The 19,136-nt window shown below is 37.2% G+C and overlaps 1 long non-coding RNA gene across 4 annotated transcripts in view; it reads right to left on the bottom strand.

Moving 5' to 3' along the window:
- Positions 1-273: 273 nt before the first annotated feature.
- Positions 274-19,136, bottom strand: part of LOC146715343 (uncharacterized) — a 30,466-nt gene continuing 11,603 nt past the window's right edge. For 3 of the 4 annotated variants that reach the window (XR_014918960.1, XR_014918962.1, XR_014918963.1), the window contains exon 5: positions 275-2,568. This is a non-coding gene — a long non-coding RNA (uncharacterized LOC146715343). Of the gene's footprint in view, positions 2,569-19,136 lie in introns of all 4 variants that reach the window. The other variant, XR_014918961.1, reaches the window with a different exon arrangement.

Genomic DNA, 19,136 nt, shown 5'->3' with positions numbered 1-19,136 from the left:
AGCCATAAACATGTTTGTCTGAGTCTTCTATCAAAAGTTACAGCTATTTATATGAAGTTGTACAAAAACGCTTTATTTCGCCAAGACAATGCGTTTCTCACTGTTACATGCATTTGAATGGGGAACTCGACCGAAACAAAGTATAGGTTTTCATTATGTGTATAACTTGAAAATCTTAGCTCAAACAGCTGCAAATCCTGTTTTCCCAGCACGGGGACCTTGAGTTCTATAAGATAAAGCCATAAACATGTGTATCCGAGTCTTCTATCAAAAGTTACAGCTATTTATATGAAGTTGTACAAAAACGCTTTCTTTCGCCAAGACAGTGCATTTCTCACTGTTACATGCATTTGAATGGGGAACTCGCCCGAAACAAAGTATAGGTTTTCATTATGTGTATAACTTGGAAATCTTAGCTCAAACAGCTGCAAAACCTGTTTTCCCAGTGATAGGTTTGTAGCTTGAACCCATCCGCTGGAACGTTGAAGACAATATAATTACACTGCTAAGCAAGACACAAATAGGCAAAGTTCTTCATGTTACTCGTGCGCTGTCCCTTCGCTTGACCCCAGTCGCTCTCGTCCGTCCTCCCGTAACACTGTCCTTTTATTGAGGTTACATGAATATGCATAGGTTCATTAACATACGACGTCTACATACAAACAAAGAGTACCTTGCCTGTGTGTGTGTGTGTGTGTGTTGCTGATCAAAGGGTCAAACATCCTTGGTCAGGAAGAGGGTAGACTAGACCCCCCCCGGTGAGGAAGTCCAGCAGTTCATCTAAACAGAAAAGCACTTAGACTAGAACAGATGTAGCTACGTTAATCCTACCATAAAACAATTAAGACAAGGTACGAACTTTCCCATGCTCCCAGGATATAGGTGTGCATTCTAGTGTGGAATACACACCAAGCCTCTGTAGCCTGTTAAAGATCACACAACTTATCACTACACAATTGATTATACACCTCTATGCATCTATGGTTAAATATTTCTAAGCATAAATAACAATCAACAATACAAACTCTAACATTCCCCCGTTTTTGACCTTTATGCTAGAAAGTTCCCAGTTATGCATACCTCATGTCTGACAGTTTCAATGCAAACATTTTTTTTACTCAGCATATGTCAAATCACCCTAAATTACTGTAAAAGTTACACAGTTTAATAAATGTATTAGCAGTTACCCCATTCATTGAGCTCATCTCATGGCAAACTGCATCTTACGAGCAACCAAAGAAATTGTTAATTTAATAGTGAAACTAAGAAAGTAACATTTTCAAAAACATCTCAGCTTGGTGATGCTTCCTCCGGGTGTGCAAATCACATGTCTCTCTGCAGAGTGGTTTGAGTTCTGCAGGGCGTCATGAATGTCTCTTCTAGTTGTTTCGTTGTCCATAGGACCAGAGTCCAAATGTATGTAGAATAAACATTCAAACATACCAGTTAGTTTTGTTGTTTGTCAACATGGGTCTCAGCTATTTCCAAAGCTGCAGACCTCTCAGCACTCTAGTTTTATGGCCTCCCATCACCTCACTTCAGGCCTTCATCCTGCGAGGGGGATATTTATGACTCCTTCATTGTCCACGCTCTGCAGAGAAACACCTCTGTGGAAAGGGTGCAGGGTTCAGTTGTCTTACAGCAGCCTTCAGAGTGTCATCGTATGCACAGTATAGTGGTATAGCATTAGGTGATGTTCATAGGAAACTGCTGTCATCACCACCATAGCTTCTGGTTCCTGTGCTTTCACAGAATCATGATGTCATCCTCGAACTCCTTCTGCGCTGTCGATGGAGCTTGGCACGCTCCCCTCATCCCACGAGTTTTCATGTTCCAACGCTGCTGAAGGTTTAAGGCAGAGCACGTCGTACACCTTAGTTGTCTTCCTCAGCGTCAATATTGAATCTTTCATTTTATTTAAAATCTCCTGGAAACTCAGTAGCACAGCTCTCTGTGTGATGTCTGCTGTGCTGAAGATGATCTCTGATCCTCCTGAAGCCTCTCTCCTGGCCTCAGCTCCCATCTTGTGGACGATCCTCTCCTCTATTTTGCAGGCAGTTTCATGGTCCTTGCTGTGGCTCCAAGGTCTGATCTCATGATGGGCCCCAACCAGCTTGACCTTTGACCTCAACCACTGCCTGGCTGTCAGCTATGCCTGGAATGGTTCACGCTTCTCACTGGGCCTCTGAAGATTTCTCAGGAGATTACTGCTGCACCTGTATTTCCTTGCTAAGAAGAAAAACTTCTATTTGGAGAGCATGTCAACAATCATCAAACCACATTCTTTAGTTCAGTGAACTTCACTTATAGGCCATCAAAGCCTCATCTGAACATGGGTGCACCACTTGCATAGGTTTAATACTTGTAAATAAACGGCTAATCACACAAATCACTGCAACAATAATAGTAAACATTGTTTAATGTTAATCCTTGCACTCCACCTCTTGACGCATGGACATTCCCATGCGTCAACTCACCAAACCTGGATCCCTGTCTTAAAGAAAAAGATTAGCTAGATCACGTCCCAGGCAACATCAGGGCATCTCCTCTGGAGTAGCTCCAGAAACCCTGCAATAAAAGATGTTAGCGTGTGTTGCATATTAAGTTTGCTTAACACCTGGCTCTCCCAGGAGTTGTACAAAAACGCTTTATTTCGCCAAGACAATGCGTTTCTCACTGTTACATGCATTTGAATGGGGAACTCGACCGAAACAAAGTATAGGTTTTCATTATGTGTATAACTTGAAAATCTTAGCTCAAACAGCTGCAAATCCTGTTTTCCCAGCACGGGGACCTTGAGTTCTATAAGAAAAAGCCATAAACATGTGTATCCGAGTCTTCTATCAAAAGTTACAGCTATTTATATGAAGTTGTACAAAAACGCTTTCTTTCGCCAAGACAGTGCGTTTCTCACTGTTACATGCATTTGAATGGGAAACTCGACCGAGACAAAGTATAGGTTTTCATTATGTGTATAACTTGGAAATCTTAGCTCAAACAGCTGCAAAACCTGTTCTGTTTTCCCAGCACGGGGACCTTGAGTTCTATAAGATAAAGCCATAAACATGTTTGTCTGAGTCTTCTATCAAAAGTTACAGCGATTTATATGAAGTTGTTCAAAAACGCTTTCTTTCGCCAAGACAATGCGTTTCTCACGGTTACATGCATTTGAATGGGAAACTCGCCTGAAACAAAGTATAGGTTTTCATTATGTGAATAATTTTAAAATCTTAGCTCAAACGGCTGCAAAACCTGTTTGCCCAGCACGGAGATATTGAGTTTTATAAGATAAAGCCATAAACATGTTTGACTGAGTCTTCTATCAAAAGTTACAGCGATTTATATGAAGTTGTTCAAAAACGCTTTATTTCGCCAAGACAGTGTGTTTCTCACTGTTACATGCATTTGAATGGGAAACTCGCCTCAGACAAAGTATAGGTTTTCATTATGTGAATAATTTTAAAATCTTAGCTCAAACGGCTGCAAAACCTCTTTCTTTCGCCAAGACAATGCGTTTCTCACTGTTACATGCATTTGAATGGGAAACTCACCCGAGACAAAGTATAGGTTTTCATTATGTGAATAATTTTAAAATCTTAGCTCAAACGGCCAAGACAGTGTGATTCTCACTGTTACATGCATTTGAATGGGAAACTCGCCTCAGACAAAGTATAGGTTTTCATTATGTGAATAATTTTAAAATCTTAGCTCAAACGGCTGCAAAACCTGTTTGCCCAGCACGGAGATATTGAGTTTTATAAGATAAAGCCATAAACATGTTTGTCTGAGTCCTCTATCAAAAGTTACAGCGATTTATATGAAGTTATTCAAAAACGCTTTCTTTCGCCAAGACAATGCGTTTCTCACGGTTACATGCATTTGAATGGGAAACTCGCCCGAGACAAAGTATAGGTTTTCATTATGTGAATAATTTTAAAATCTTAGCTCAAACGGCTGCAAAACCTCTTTCTTTCGCCAAGACAATGCGTTTCTCACTGTTACATGCATTTGAATGGGAAACTCGCCTCAGACAAAGTATAGGTTTTCATTATGTGAATAATTTTAAAATCTTAGCTCAAACGGCTGCAAAACCTGTTTGCCCAGCACGGAGATATTGAGTTTTATAAGATAAAGCCATAAACATGTTTGTCTGAGTCCTCTATCAAAAGTTACAGCGATTTATATGAAGTTGTTCAAAAACGCTTTCTTTCGCCAAGACAATGCGTTTCTCACGGTTACATGCATTTGAATGGGAAACTCGCCCGAGACAAAGTATAGGTTTTCATTATGTGAATAATTTTAAAATCTTAGCTCAAACGGCTGCAAAACCTGTTTGCCCAGCACGGGGATATTGAGTTTTATAAGATAAAGCCATAAACATGTGTGTCTGAGTCTTCTATCAAAAGTTACAGCGATTTATATGAAGTTGTTGAAAAACGCTTTCTTTCGCCAAGACAGTGTGTTTCTCACTGTTACATGCATTTGAATGGGAAACTCACCCGAGACAAAGTATAGGTTTTCATTATGTGAATAATTTTAAAATCTTAGCTCAAACGGCTGCAAAACCTCTTTCTTTCGCCAAGACAATGCGTTTCTCACTGTTACATGCATTTGAATGGGAAACTCACCCGAGACAAAGTATAGGTTTTCATTATGTGAATAATTTTAAAATCTTAGCTCAAACGGCCAAGACATTGTGATTCTCACTGTTACATGCATTTGAATGGGAAACTCGCCTGAGACAAAGTATAGGTTTTCATTATGTGAATAATTTTAAAATCTTAGCTCAAACAGCTGCAAAACCTGTTTGCCCAGCACGGAGATATTGAGTTCTATAAGATAAAGCCATAAACATGTTTGTCTGAGTCTTCTATCAAAAGTTACAGCGATTTATATGAAGTTGTACAAAAACGCTTTCTTTCGCCAAGACAGTGCGTTTCTCACTGTTACATGCATTTGAATGGGAAACTCGACCGAGACAAAGTATAGGTTTTCATTATGTGTATAACTTGGAAATCTTAGCTCAAACAGCTGCAAAACCTGTTCTGTTTTCCCAGCACGGGGACCTTGAGTTCTATAAGATAAAGCCATAAACATGTTTGTCTGAGTCTTCTATCAAAAGTTACAGCGATTTATATGAAGTTGTTCAAAAACGCTTTCTTTCGCCAAGACAATGCGTTTCTCACGGTTACATGCATTTGAATGGGAAACTCGCCTGAAACAAAGTATAGGTTTTCATTATGTGAATAATTTTAAAATCTTAGCTCAAACGGCTGCAAAACCTGTTTGCCCAGCACGGAGATATTGAGTTTTATAAGATAAAGCCATAAACATGTTTGACTGAGTCTTCTATCAAAAGTTACAGCGATTTATATGAAGTTGTTCAAAAACGCTTTATTTCGCCAAGACAGTGTGTTTCTCACTGTTACATGCATTTGAATGGGAAACTCGCCTCAGACAAAGTATAGGTTTTCATTATGTGAATAATTTTAAAATCTTAGCTCAAACGGCTGCAAAACCTCTTTCTTTCGCCAAGACAATGCGTTTCTCACTGTTACATGCATTTGAATGGGAAACTCACCCGAGACAAAGTATAGGTTTTCATTATGTGAATAATTTTAAAATCTTAGCTCAAACGGCCAAGACAGTGTGATTCTCACTGTTACATGCATTTGAATGGGAAACTCGCCTCAGACAAAGTATAGGTTTTCATTATGTGAATAATTTTAAAATCTTAGCTCAAACGGCTGCAAAACCTGTTTGCCCAGCACGGAGATATTGAGTTTTATAAGATAAAGCCATAAACATGTTTGTCTGAGTCCTCTATCAAAAGTTACAGCGATTTATATGAAGTTATTCAAAAACGCTTTCTTTCGCCAAGACAATGCGTTTCTCACGGTTACATGCATTTGAATGGGAAACTCGCCCGAGACAAAGTATAGGTTTTCATTATGTGAATAATTTTAAAATCTTAGCTCAAACGGCTGCAAAACCTCTTTCTTTCGCCAAGACAATGCGTTTCTCACTGTTACATGCATTTGAATGGGAAACTCGCCTCAGACAAAGTATAGGTTTTCATTATGTGAATAATTTTAAAATCTTAGCTCAAACGGCTGCAAAACCTGTTTGCCCAGCACGGAGATATTGAGTTTTATAAGATAAAGCCATAAACATGTTTGTCTGAGTCCTCTATCAAAAGTTACAGCGATTTATATGAAGTTGTTCAAAAACGCTTTCTTTCGCCAAGACAATGCGTTTCTCACGGTTACATGCATTTGAATGGGAAACTCGCCCGAGACAAAGTATAGGTTTTCATTATGTGAATAATTTTAAAATCTTAGCTCAAACGGCTGCAAAACCTGTTTGCCCAGCACGGGGATATTGAGTTTTATAAGATAAAGCCATAAACATGTGTGTCTGAGTCTTCTATCAAAAGTTACAGCGATTTATATGAAGTTGTTGAAAAACGCTTTCTTTCGCCAAGACAGTGTGTTTCTCACTGTTACATGCATTTGAATGGGAAACTCACCCGAGACAAAGTATAGGTTTTCATTATGTGAATAATTTTAAAATCTTAGCTCAAACGGCTGCAAAACCTCTTTCTTTCGCCAAGACAATGCGTTTCTCACTGTTACATGCATTTGAATGGGAAACTCACCCGAGACAAAGTATAGGTTTTCATTATGTGAATAATTTTAAAATCTTAGCTCAAACGGCCAAGACATTGTGATTCTCACTGTTACATGCATTTGAATGGGAAACTCACCCGAGACAAAGTATAGGTTTTCATTATGTGAATAATTTTAAAATCTTAGCTCAAACGGCTGCAAAACCTGTTTGCCCAGCACGGAGATATTGAGTTCTATAAGATAAAGCCATAAACATGTTTGTCTGAGACCTCTATCAAAAGTTACAGCGATTTATATGAAGTTGTTCAAAAAGGCTTTATTTCGCCAAGACAATGCGTTTCTCACTGTTACATGCATTTGAATGGGAAACTCGCCTGAAACAAAGTATAGGTTTTCATTATGTGAATAATTTTAAAATCTTAGCTCAAACGGCTGCAAAACCTCTTTCTTTCGCCAAGACAATGCGTTTCTCACTGTTACATGCATTTGAATGGGAAACTCGCCCGAGACAAAGTATAGGTTTTCATTATGTGAATAATTTTAAAATCTTAGCTCAAACGGCTGCAAAACCTGTTTGCCCAGCACGGAGATATTGAGTTTTATAAGATAAACCCATAAACATGTTTGTCTGAGTCTTCTATCAAAAGTTACAGCGATTTATATGAAGTTGTTCAAAAACGCTTTCTTTCGCCAAGACAATGCGTTTCTCACGGTTACATGCATTTGAATGGGAAACTCGCCTCAGACAAAGTATAGGTTTTCATTATGTGAATAATTTTAAAATCTTAACTCAAACGGCTGCAAAACCTGTTTGCCCAGCACGGAGATATTGAGTTTTATAAGATAAAGCCATAAACATGTTTGTCTGAGTCTTCTATCAAAAGTTACAGCGATTTATATGAAGTTGTTCAAAAACGCTTTCTTTCGCCAAGACAATGCGTTTCTCACGGTTACATGCATTTGAATGGGAAACTCGCCTGAAACAAAGTATAGGTTTTCATTATGTGAATAATTTTAAAATCTTAGCTCAAACGGCTGCAAAACCTGTTTGCCCAGCACGGAGATATTGAGTTTTATAAGATAAAGCCATAAACATGTTTGACTGAGTCTTCTATCAAAAGTTACAGCGATTTATATGAAGTTGTTCAAAAACGCTTTATTTCGCCAAGACAGTGTGTTTCTCACTGTTACATGCATTTGAATGGGAAACTCGCCTCAGACAAAGTATAGGTTTTCATTATGTGAATAATTTTAAAATCTTAGCTCAAACGGCTGCAAAACCTCTTTCTTTCGCCAAGACAATGCGGTTCTCACTGTTACATGCATTTGAATGGGAAACTCACCCGAGACAAAGTATAGGTTTTCATTATGTGAATAATTTTAAAATCTTAGCTCAAACGGCCAAGACATTGTGATTCTCACTGTTACATGCATTTGAATGGGAAACTCGCCTGAAACAAAGTATAGGTTTTCATTATGTGAATAATTTTAAAATCTTAGCTCAAACGGCTGCAAAACCTGTTTGCCCAGCACGGTGATATTGAGTTCTATAAGATAAAGCCATAAACATGTTTGTCTGAGTCTTCTATCAAAAGTTACAGCGATTTATATGAAGTTGTTCAAAAACGCTTTCTTTCGCCAAGACAATGCGTTTCTCACTGTTACATGCATTTGAATGGGAAACTCGCCTGAGACAATGTATAGGTTTTCATTATGTGAATAATTTTAAAATCTTAGCTCAAACGGCTGCAAAACCTCTTTCTTTCGCCAAGACAATGCGTTTCTCACTGTTACATGCATTTGAATGGGAAACTCACCCGAGACAAAGTATAGGTTTTCATTATGTGAATAATTTTAAAATCTTAGCTCAAACGGCTGCAAAACCTGTTTGCCCAGCACGGAGATATTGAGTTTTATAAGATAAAGCCATAAACATGTGTGTCTGAGTCTTCTATCAAAAGTTACAGCGATTTATATGAAGTTGTTCAAAAACGCTTTATTTCACCAAGACAGTGTGTTTCTCACTGTTACATGCATTTGAATGGGAAACTCGCCTCAGACAAAGTATAGGTTTTCATTATGTGAATAATTTTAAAATCTTAGCTCAAACGGCTGCAAAACCTGTTTGCCCAGCACGGAGATATTGAGTTTTATAAGATAAAGCCATAAACATGTTTGTCTGAGTCCTCTATCAAAAGTTACAGCGATTTATATGAAGTTGTTCAAAAACGCTTTCTTTCGCCAAGACAATGCGTTTCTCACGGTTACATGCATTTGAATGGGAAACTCGCCCGAGACAAAGTATAGGTTTTCATTATGTGAATAATTTTAAAATCTTAGCTCAAACGGCTGCAAAACCTGTTTGCCCAGCACGGGGATATTGAGTTTTATAAGATAAAGCCATAAACATGTGTGTCTGAGTCTTCTATCAAAAGTTACAGCGATTTATATGAAGTTGTTGAAAAACGCTTTCTTTCGCCAAGACAGTGTGTTTCTCACTGTTACATGCATTTGAATGGGAAACTCACCCGAGACAAAGTATAGGTTTTCATTATGTGAATAATTTTAAAATCTTAGCTCAAACGGCTGCAAAACCTCTTTCTTTCGCCAAGACAATGCGTTTCTCACTGTTACATGCATTTGAATGGGAAACTCACCCGAGACAAAGTATAGGTTTTCATTATGTGAATAATTTTAAAATCTTAGCTCAAACGGCCAAGACATTGTGATTCTCACTGTTACATGCATTTGAATGGGAAACTCGCCTGAGACAAAGTATAGGTTTTCATTATGTGAATAATTTTAAAATCTTAGCTCAAACAGCTGCAAAACCTGTTTGCCCAGCACGGAGATATTGAGTTCTATAAGATAAAGCCATAAACATGTTTGTCTGAGTCTTCTATCAAAAGTTACAGCGATTTATATGAAGTTGTACGAAAATGCTTTCTTTCGCCAAGACAGTGTGTTTCTCACTGTTACATGCATTTGAATGGGAAACTCACCCGAGACAAAGTATAGGTTTTCATTATGTGAATAATTTTAAAATCTTAGCTCAAACGGCTGCAAAACCTGTTTGCCCAGCACGGAGATATTGAGTTCTATAAGATAAAGCCATAAACATGTTTGTCTGAGACCTCTATCAAAAGTTACAGCGATTTATATGAAGTTGTTCAAAAACGCTTTATTTCGCCAAGACAATGCGTTTCTCACTGTTACATGCATTTGAATGGGAAACTCGCCTGAAACAAAGTATAGGTTTTCATTATGTGAATAATTTTAAAATCTTAGCTCAAACGGCTGCAAAACCTCTTTCTTTCGCCAAGACAATGCGTTTCTCACTGTTACATGCATTTGAATGGGAAACTCGCCCGAGACAAAGTATAGGTTTTCATTATGTGAATAATTTTAAAATCTTAGCTCAAACGGCTGCAAAACCTGTTTGCCCAGCACGGAGATATTGAGTTTTATAAGATAAACCCATAAACATGTTTGTCTGAGTCTTCTATCAAAAGTTACAGCGATTTATATGAAGTTGTTCAAAAACGCTTTCTTTCGCCAAGACAATGCGTTTCTCACGGTTACATGCATTTGAATGGGAAACTCGCCTGAAACAAAGTATAGGTTTTCATTATGTGAATAATTTTAAAATCTTAGCTCAAACGGCTGCAAAACCTGTTTGCCCAGCACGGAGATATTGAGTTTTATAAGATAAAGCCATAAACATGTGTGTCTGAGTGTTCTATCAAAAGTTACAGCGATTTATATGAAGTTGTTCAAAAACGCTTTCTTTCGCCAAGACAATGCGTTTCTCACTGTTACATGCATTTGAATGGGAAACTCGCCCGAGACAAAGTATAGGTTTTCATTATGTGAATAATTTTAAAATCTTAACTCAAACGGCTGCAAAACCTGTTTGCCCAGCACGGAGATATTGAGTTTTATAAGATAAAGCCATAAACATGTTTGTCTGAGTCTTCTATCAAAAGTTACAGCGATTTATATGAAGTTGTTCAAAAACGCTTTCTTTCGCCAAGACAATGCGTTTCTCACGGTTACATGCATTTGAATGGGAAACTCGCCTGAAACAAAGTATAGGTTTTCATTATGTGAATAATTTTAAAATCTTAGCTCAAACGGCTGCAAAACCTGTTTGCCCAGCACGGAGATATTGAGTTTTATAAGATAAAGCCATAAACATGTTTGACTGAGTCTTCTATCAAAAGTTACAGCGATTTATATGAAGTTGTTCAAAAACGCTTTATTTCGCCAAGACAGTGTGTTTCTCACTGTTACATGCATTTGAATGGGAAACTCGCCTCAGACAAAGTATAGGTTTTCATTATGTGAATAATTTTAAAATCTTAGCTCAAACGGCTGCAAAACCTCTTTCTTTCGCCAAGACAATGCGTTTCTCACTGTTACATGCATTTGAATGGGAAACTCACCCGAGACAAAGTATAGGTTTTCATTATGTGAATAATTTTAAAATCTTAGCTCAAACGGCCAAGACAGTGTGATTCTCACTGTTACATGCATTTGAATGGGAAACTCGCCTCAGACAAAGTATAGGTTTTCATTATGTGAATAATTTTAAAATCTTAGCTCAAACGGCTGCAAAACCTGTTTGCCCAGCACGGAGATATTGAGTTTTATAAGATAAAGCCATAAACATGTTTGTCTGAGTCCTCTATCAAAAGTTACAGCGATTTATATGAAGTTGTTCAAAAACGCTTTCTTTCACCAAGACAATGCGTTTCTCACGGTTACATGCATTTGAATGGGAAACTCGCCCGAGACAAAGTATAGGTTTTCATTATGTGAATAATTTTAAAATCTTAGCTCAAACGGCTGCAAAACCTCTTTCTTTCGCCAAGACAATGCGTTTCTCACTGTTACATGCATTTGAATGGGAAACTCGCCCGAGACAAAGTATAGGTTTTCATTATGTGAATAATTTTAAAATCTTAGCTCAAACGGCCAAGACATTGTGATTCTCACTGTTACATGCATTTGAATGGGAAACTCGCCTGAAACAAAGTATAGGTTTTCATTATGTGAATAATTTTAAAATCTTAGCTCAAACGGCTGCAAAACCTGTTTGCCCAGCACGGTGATATTGAGTTCTATAAGATAAAGCCATAAACATGTTTGTCTGAGTCTTCTATCAAAAGTTACAGCGATTTATATGAAGTTGTTCAAAAACGCTTTCTTTCGCCAAGACAATGCGTTTCTCACTGTTACATGCATTTGAATGGGAAACTCGCCTGAGACAATGTATAGGTTTTCATTATGTGAATAATTTTAAAATCTTAGCTCAAACGGCTGCAAAACCTCTTTCTTTCGCCAAGACAATGCGTTTCTCACTGTTACATGCATTTGAATGGGAAACTCACCCGAGACAAAGTATAGGTTTTCATTATGTGAATAATTTTAAAATCTTAGCTCAAACGGCTGCAAAACCTGTTTGCCCAGCACGGAGATATTGAGTTTTATAAGATAAAGCCATAAACATGTTTGTCTGAGTCTTCTATCAAAAGTTACAGCGATTTATATGAAGTTGTTCAAAAACGCTTTATTTCACCAAGACAGTGTGTTTCTCACTGTTACATGCATTTGAATGGGAAACTCGCCTCAGACAAAGTATAGGTTTTCATTATGTGAATAATTTTAAAATCTTAGCTCAAACGGCTGCAAAACCTGTTTGCCCAGCACGGAGATATTGAGTTTTATAAGATAAAGCCATAAACATGTTTGTCTGAGTCCTCTATCAAAAGTTACAGCGATTTATATGAAGTTGTTCAAAAACGCTTTCTTTCGCCAAGACAATGCGTTTCTCACGGTTACATGCATTTGAATGGGAAACTCGCCCGAGACAAAGTATAGGTTTTCATTATGTGAATAATTTTAAAATCTTAGCTCAAACGGCTGCAAAACCTGTTTGCCCAGCACGGAGATATTGAGTTTTATAAGATAAAGCCATAAACATGTTTGTCTGAGTCCTCTATCAAAAGTTACAGCGATTTATATGAAGTTGTTCAAAAACGCTTTCTTTCGCCAAGACAATGCGTTTCTCACGGTTACATGCATTTGAATGGGAAACTCGCCCGAGACAAAGTATAGGTTTTCATTATGTGAATAATTTTAAAATCTTAGCTCAAACGGCTGCAAAACCTGTTTGCCCAGCACGGGGATATTGAGTTTTATAAGATAAAGCCATAAACATGTGTGTCTGAGTCTTCTATCAAAAGTTACAGCGATTTATATGAAGTTGTTGAAAAACGCTTTCTTTCGCCAAGACAGTGTGTTTCTCACTGTTACATGCATTTGAATGGGAAACTCACCCGAGACAAAGTATAGGTTTTCATTATGTGAATAATTTTTAAATCTTAGCTCAAACGGCTGCAAAACCTGTTTGCCCAGCACGGAGATATTGAGTTTTATAAGATAAAGCCATAAACATGTTTGTCTGAGTCTTCTATCAAAAGTTACAGCGATTTATATGAAGTTGTTCAAAAACGCTTTCTTTCGCCAAGACAATGCGTTTCTCACGGTTACATGCATTTGAATGGGAAACTCGCCTGAAACAAAGTATAGGTTTTCATTATGTGAATAATTTTAAAATCTTAGCTCAAACGGCTGCAAAACCTGTTTGCCCAGCACGGAGATATTGAGTTTTATAAGATAAAGCCATAAACATGTTTGACTGAGTCTTCTATCAAAAGTTACAGCGATTTATATGAAGTTGTTCAAAAACGCTTTATTTCGCCAAGACAGTGTGTTTCTCACTGTTACATGCATTTGAATGGGAAACTCGCCTCAGACAAAGTATAGGTTTTCATTATGTGAATAATTTTAAAATCTTAGCTCAAACGGCTGCAAAACCTCTTTCTTTCGCCAAGACAATGCGTTTCTCACTGTTACATGCATTTGAATGGGAAACTCACCCGAGACAAAGTATAGGTTTTCATTATGTGAATAATTTTAAAATCTTAGCTCAAACGGCCAAGACAGTGTGATTCTCACTGTTACATGCATTTGAATGGGAAACTCGCCTCAGACAAAGTATAGGTTTTCATTATGTGAATAATTTTAAAATCTTAGCTCAAACGGCTGCAAAACCTGTTTGCCCAGCACGGAGATATTGAGTTTTATAAGATAAAGCCATAAACATGTTTGTCTGAGTCCTCTATCAAAAGTTACAGCGATTTATATGAAGTTGTTCAAAAACGCTTTCTTTCACCAAGACAATGCGTTTCTCACGGTTACATGCATTTGAATGGGAAACTCGCCCGAGACAAAGTATAGGTTTTCATTATGTGAATAATTTTAAAATCTTAGCTCAAACGGCTGCAAAACCTCTTTCTTTCGCCAAGACAATGCGTTTCTCACTGTTACATGCATTTGAATGGGAAACTCGCCCGAGACAAAGTATAGGTTTTCATTATGTGAATAATTTTAAAATCTTAGCTCAAACGGCCAAGACATTGTGATTCTCACTGTTACATGCATTTGAATGGGAAACTCGCCTGAAACAAAGTATAGGTTTTCATTATGTGAATAATTTTAAAATCTTAGCTCAAACGGCTGCAAAACCTGTTTGCCCAGCACGGTGATATTGAGTTCTATAAGATAAAGCCATAAACATGTTTGTCTGAGTCTTCTATCAAAAGTTACAGCGATTTATATGAAGTTGTTCAAAAACGCTTTCTTTCGCCAAGACAATGCGTTTCTCACTGTTACATGCATTTGAATGGGAAACTCGCCTGAGACAATGTATAGGTTTTCATTATGTGAATAATTTTAAAATCTTAGCTCAAACGGCTGCAAAACCTCTTTCTTTCGCCAAGACAATGCGTTTCTCACTGTTACATGCATTTGAATGGGAAACTCACCCGAGACAAAGTATAGGTTTTCATTATGTGAATAATTTTAAAATCTTAGCTCAAACGGCTGCAAAACCTGTTTGCCCAGCACGGAGATATTGAGTTTTATAAGATAAAGCCATAAACATGTTTGTCTGAGTCTTCTATCAAAAGTTACAGCGATTTATATGAAGTTGTTCAAAAACGCTTTATTTCACCAAGACAGTGTGTTTCTCACTGTTACATGCATTTGAATGGGAAACTCGCCTCAGACAAAGTATAGGTTTTCATTATGTGAATAATTTTAAAATCTTAGCTCAAACGGCTGCAAAACCTGTTTGCCCAGCACGGAGATATTGAGTTTTATAAGATAAAGCCATAAACATGTTTGTCTGAGTCCCCTATCAAAAGTTACAGCGATTTATATGAAGTTGTTCAAAAACGCTTTCTTTCGCCAAGACAATGCGTTTCTCACGGTTACATGCATTTGAATGGGAAACTCGCCCGAGACAAAGTATAGGTTTTCATTATGTGAATAATTTTAAAATCTTAGCTCAAACGGCTGCAAAACCTGTTTGCCCAGCACGGAGATATTGAGTTTTATAAGATAAAGCCATAAACATGTTTGTCTGAGTCCTCTATCAAAAGTTACAGCGATTTATATGAAGTTGTTCAAAAACGCTTTCTTTCGCCAAGACAATGCGTTTCTCACGGTTACATGCATTTGAATGGGAAACTCGCCCGAGACAAAGTATAGGTTTTCATTATGTGAATAATTTTAAAATCTTAGCTCAAACGGCTGCAAAACCTGTTTGCCCAGCACGGGGATATTGAGTTTTATAAGATAAAGCCATAAACATGTGTGTCTGAGTCTTCTATCAAAAGTTACAGCGATTTATATGAAGTTGTTGAAAAACGCTTTCTTTCGCCAAGACAGTGTGTTTCTCACTGTTACATGCATTTGAATGGGAAACTCACCCGAGACAAAGTATAGGTTTTCATTATGTGAATAATTTTTAAATCTTAGCTCAAACGGCCAAGACATTGTGATTCTCACTGTTACATGCATTTGAATGGGAAACTCGCCTGAGACAAAGTATAGGTTTTCATTATGTGAATAATTTTAAAATCTTAGCTCAAACGGCTGCAAAACCTGTTTGCCCAGCACGGAGATATTGAGTTTTATAAGATAAAGCCATAAACATGTGTGTCTGAGTCTTCTATCAAAAGTTACAGCGATTTATATGAAGTTGTTCAAAAACGCTTTCTTTCGCCAATACAATACGTTTCTCACGGTTACATGCATTTGAATGGGAAACTCGCCTGAAACAAAGTATAGGTTTTCATTATGTGAATAATTTTAAAATCTTAGCTCAAACGGCTGCAAAACCTGTTTGCCCAGCACGGAGATATTGAGTTTTATAAGATAAAGCCATAAACATGTGTGTCTGAGTCTTCTATCAAAAGTTACAGCGATTTATATGAAGTTGTTCAAAAACGCTTTCTTTCGCCAATACAATACGTTTCTCACTGTTACATGCATTTGAATGGGAAACTCGACCGAGACAATGTATAGGTTTTCATTATGTGAATAATTTTAAAATCTTAGCTCAAACGGCTGCAAAACCTCTTTCTTTCGCCAAGACAATGCGTTTCTCACTGTTACATGCATTTGAATGGGAAACTCACCCGAGACAAAGTATAGGTTTTCATTATGTGAATAATTTTTAAAATCTTAGCTCAAACGGCTGCAAAACCTGTTTGCCCAGCACGGAGATATTGAGTTCTATAAGATAAAGCCATAAACATGTTTGTCTGAGTCTTCTATCAAAAGTTACAGCGATTTATATGAAGTTGTTCAAAAACGCTTTCTTTCGCCAAGACAATGCGTTTCTCACTGTTACATGCATTTGAATGGGAAACTCGCCCGAGACAAAGTATAGGTTTTCATTATGTGAATAATTTTAAAATCTTAGCTCAAACGGCCAAGACATTGTGATTCTCACTGTTACATGCATTTGAATGGGAAACTCGCCTGAGACAAAGTATAGGTTTTCATTATGTGAATAATTTTAAAATCTTAGCTCAAACGGCTGCAAAACCTCTTTCTTTCGCCAAGACAATGCGTTTCTCACTGTTACATGCATTTGAATGGGAAACTCACCCGAGACAAAGTATAGGTTTTCATTATGTGAATAATTTTAAAATCTTAGCTCAAACGGCCAAGACATTGTGATTCTCACTGTTACATGCATTTGAATGGGAAACTCGCCTGAGACAAAGTATAGGTTTTCATTATGTGAATAATTTTAAAATCTTAGCTCAAACAGCTGCAAAACCTCTTTGCCCAGCACGGAGATATTGAGTTCTATAAGATAAAGCCATAAACATGTTTGTCTGAGTCTTCTATCAAAAGTTACAGCGATTTATATGAAGTTGTTCAAAAACGCTTTCTTTCGCCAAGACAATGCGTTTCTCACTGTTACATGCATTTGAATGGGAAACTCGCCCGAGACAAAGTATAGGTTTTCATTATGTGAATAATTTTAAAATCTTAGCTCAAACGGCTGCAAAACCTCTTTCTTTCGCCAAGACAATGCGTTTCTCACTGTTACATGCATTTGAATGGGAAACTCACCCGAGACAAAGTATAGGTTTTCATTATGTGAATAATTTTAAAATCTTAGCTCAAACGGCTGCAAAACCTGTTTGCCCAGCACGGAGATATTGAGTTTTATAAGATAAAGCCATGAACATGTTTGTCTGAGTCTTCTATCAAAAGTTACAGCGATTTATATGAAGTTGTACGAAAATGCTTTCTTTCGCCAAGACAGTGTGTTTCTCACTGTTACATGCATTTGAATGGGAAACTCACCCGAGACAAAGTATAGGTTTTCATTATGTGAATAATTTTAAAATCTTAGCTCAAACGGCTGCAAAACCTGTTTGCCCAGCACGGAGATATTGAGTTCTATAAGATAAAGCCATAAACATGTTTGTCTGAGACCTCTATCAAAAGTTACAGCGATTTATATGAAGTTGTTCAAAAACGCTTTATTTCGCCAAGACAATGCGTTTCTCACTGTTACATGCATTTGAATGGGAAACTCGCCCGAGACAAAGTATAGGTTTTCATTATGTGAATAATTTTAAAATCTTAGCTCAAACGGCTGCAAAACCTGTTTGCCCAGCACGGAGATATTGAGTTTTATAAGATAAAGCCATAAACATGTTTGTCTGAGTCTTCTATCAAAAGTTACAGCGATTTATATGAAGTTGTTCAAAAACGCTTTCTTTCGCCAAGACAATGCGTTTCTCACGGTTACATGCATTTGAATGGGAAACTCGCCTGAAACAAAGTATAGGTTTTCATTATGTGAATAATTTTAAAATCTTAGCTCAAACGGCTGCAAAACCTGTTTGCCCAGCACGGAGATATTGAGTTTTATAAGATAAAGCCATAAACATGTGTGTCTGAGTCTTCTATCAAAAGTTACAGCGATTTATATGAAGTTGTTCAAAAACGCTTTCTTTCGCCAAGACAATGCGTTTCTCACTGTTACATGCATTTGAATGGGAAACTCGCCCGAGACAAAGTATAGGTTTTCATTATGTGAATAATTTTAAAATCTTAACTCAAACGGCTGCAAAACCTGTTTGCCCAGCACGGAGATATTGAGTTTTATAAGATAAAGCCATAAACATGTTTGTCTGAGTCTTCTATCAAAAGTTACAGCGATTTATATGAAGTTGTTCAAAAACGCTTTCTTTCGCCAAGACAATGCGTTTCTCACGGTTACATGCATTTGAATGGGAAACTCGCCTGAAAGAAAGTATAGGTTTTCATTATGTGAATAATTTTAAAATCTTAGCTCAAACGGCTGCAAAACCTGTTTGCCCAGCACGGAGATATTGAGTTTTATAAGATAAAGCCATAAACATGTTTGACTGAGTCTTCTATCAAAAGTTACAGCGATTTATATGAAGTTGTTCAAAAACGCTTTATTTCGCCAAGACAGTGTGTTTCTCACTGTTACATGCATTTGAATGGGAAACTCGCCTCAGACAAAGTATAGGTTTTCATTATGTGAATAATTTTAAAATCTTAGCTCAAACGGCTGCAAAACCTCTTTCTTTCGCCAAGACAATGCGTTTCTCACTGTTACATGCATTTGAATGGGAAACTCACCCGAGACAAAGTATAGGTTTTCATTATGTGAATAATTTTAAAATCTTAGCTCAAACGGCCAAGACAGTGTGATTCTCACTGTTACATGCATTTGAATGGGAAACTCGCCTCAGACAAAGTATAGGTTTTCATTATGTGAATAATTTTAAAATCTTAGCTCAAACGGCTGCAAAACCTGTTTGCCCAGCACGGAGATATTGAGTTTTATAAGATAAAGCCATAAACATGTTTGTCTGAGTCCTCTATCAAAAGTTACAGCGATTTATATGAAGTTGTTCAAAAACGCTTTCTTTCACCAAGACAATGCGTTTCTCACGGTTACATGCATTTGAATGGGAAACTCGCCCGAGACAAAGTATAGGTTTTCATTATGTGAATAATTTTAAAATCTTAGCTCAAACGGCTGCAAAACCTCTTTCTTTCGCCAAGACAATGCGTTTCTCACTGTTACATGCA

This window comes from Copadichromis virginalis, linkage group LG3 (assembly GCF_057382275.1).
Source record: "Copadichromis virginalis isolate Kocher_CV1m ecotype Utaka linkage group LG3, C_Virginalis_male_GT1.1, whole genome shotgun sequence".
Taxonomy (NCBI): domain Eukaryota; kingdom Metazoa; phylum Chordata; class Actinopteri; order Cichliformes; family Cichlidae; genus Copadichromis; species Copadichromis virginalis.
The sequence above is the reverse complement of the archived record's forward strand: the minus strand, read 5'-3'. Positions and strand labels throughout refer to the sequence as shown.